General features: G+C 37.2%; 1 pseudogene; it reads right to left on the bottom strand.

The window, feature by feature from the left end:
* Window positions 1-560: 560 nt before the first annotated feature.
* Window positions 561-1368, bottom strand: LOC120079883 (annotated as a pseudogene).
* Window positions 1369-2300: the final 932 nt, after the last annotated feature.

The following is a 2300-nucleotide window of genomic DNA, read 5'->3' as shown; positions in this document are numbered from 1 at the left end:
ATCCCCCCGTCTTTTTGCTCATTTTTATATTTGAGTTTCTCTTGATATTTTCTTGTCTTTCAGTGTTTGGATTAATCATTTCGTTTTTTAATTAATTAATTAACTCATTCAATTCGTATAAATTTGATATCGATATTAAACATATTTGGATGAATTTGATTTATTCGATTTTTTTTTAAAAAAAATTATTATATTTCGTCTTATTCAAACTGTCAAGTTTCTTTTTATTAAAAAGGAACAATTGTTGAGAAAAAATATTTTGAATAAATAAAAGTCTATTTGAGAATTACAGAGCAAAATAGTTTTTGAATTCAATTCTAAGCATTATGTTATTCAACAGTTGAAAAACACCATAAATTTAGGGTGGCATTAAAAACAGAGAAAAGAGGAATTAAAATTGGAAGAGAATTTTTATTCCATGAGAATAAAACCATATACAAGAGTAAAAGTTTGGAAATAACAATAATAATAATAATAAAAGGCTAACATGGTAAACAAATACTAAGACTATAGAAGGAAAAAAAAAATAGTGCAAGTTATAAGGGTTTGGACTTCAAATCCTAAACTTGGGGATGGACTTTAGCACGTTCTTGAGGCATACATCTACTCCAAAACCAATGTTGTCTCCAAACACATGACATGTCTTCAATTGGAATACCTTTTGTCTCGGGCAAGAAGAAATAGATGAATAGAGTCATCAACGCCATAAAAAAAGCAAAGAAAAAGAACAAACCAAATTTCATATGGTAGAGCATGGTGAGAAAGATTTGAGCAATCAAAAAGGTAAAGAACATGTTCACTGAGACTGTTACATTTTGAGTAGCTAATCGGATTTCAAGTGGAAAAATTTCCCTTGGAACCACCATCCCAGAGGTCCCCAAGACCATGCAAAGGCTTGAACATAAAAAAATATGAACAATACCACGACACCCGCATACCACTTGGGTAGATAAGCGACCTCATCAGAAACTCCAAATTTCCAAGAAATAAACACAGCCACCAAAACCTACCAATACAATTTTATTAGAATCAATACAATCAAGAAAGAAAATGCTTTTGAAGAACAAGAAATAACATTCATTAGTTTAATAATTAAAGAAAACTTTAAAGAAGCTAAAGAAAAAATATACTCACCTGAAAAACGAATATGATGATTCCACCAAGTAAGAAAAGGATCCTCCTTCCCCACTTATCGGTGCCATAAACAGATACAAAAGTCGCCTAAACGTTAATACCACCAGTAATGATAGATGAAAGAAGAGAAGCATTGTCTCAAAAACCAATGGTCTTGAACAACACAGGAGCATAGAACATGACCACATTAATATCAGTCAATTACTAGAAAAATGGGATTAAAATTGACATTAAAATGTTGTCTCCAAACACATGACAACTTTAATGATATTAATGTGGTCATGTTCTATACTCCAAAACCAATGTTGTCTCCAAACCAATGGGAAAAATGGGATTAAAATTGAGGCATGCGTCTATCCAATCCCATATGCGTTAACCACAAATACGCCCATCCAATTGCCGCAACCTACCTATGTCCGGACACCACCAACTGGTGCATGCGTCCATTCAATCTTTCCTTGTGCATCTAATTGATGCAACTTGGTCACTTAGCTAGATGCTCGCAAGCTCATCTTTGGCCGAATATCGTTCTCCTTCGCATGGCTTACCTTTGCTCTATGCGCTCAACTAGGATAATGACCAACACTCCTTCAACGCATACTACTAGTTTGTCCTATGCGCCCACATGCCCTTTGATGTCCAACACATAGCACATGTCTAACGCATAGCACATCACCAATACATAATGTTACACTGCCACATCCATCGCGTCCATCGCATCCATCACTGCATACCATCGCATAACACTACCGCGTCCATCGCATAGCACTGTCGCGTCCATCATCGCATGCCTCTATCGCCGCATGCCATCCATCGACGCATGCCTCACACCGTATCACCGCATGCCCTTGCACCGTATGCCCTCGTATCACCGCATACTATCAACGCATTTCCTTCGGCCGCATGCCTTCGGCCTTATACATGCATACCATCGTGTCCAATGTACAACGCCCTTGGATGCACAACTTGAGGCCGCCACATGCGTTGTTCTAACCTCTCATGACATTTGGCTGCCACATGCATTGTTCTTGGCCACACTTTGGCTTCCTTCAACACCCCAAATAACCTCTAAATGATCAAGGCCAATGCATGGACAACACTTAGTCAATTTTCTTGCTTCCGACGCATAGGTTATACTTAGCCAAATTTTTCAAGTTTTTCCCAAA

The sequence above is a fragment of the Benincasa hispida genome, chromosome 6, assembly GCF_009727055.1.
Source record: "Benincasa hispida cultivar B227 chromosome 6, ASM972705v1, whole genome shotgun sequence".
Classification (NCBI taxonomy): domain Eukaryota; kingdom Viridiplantae; phylum Streptophyta; class Magnoliopsida; order Cucurbitales; family Cucurbitaceae; genus Benincasa; species Benincasa hispida.
Note: the sequence above shows the minus strand (reverse complement) of the source record. Positions and strands in the feature narration are given on the sequence as shown.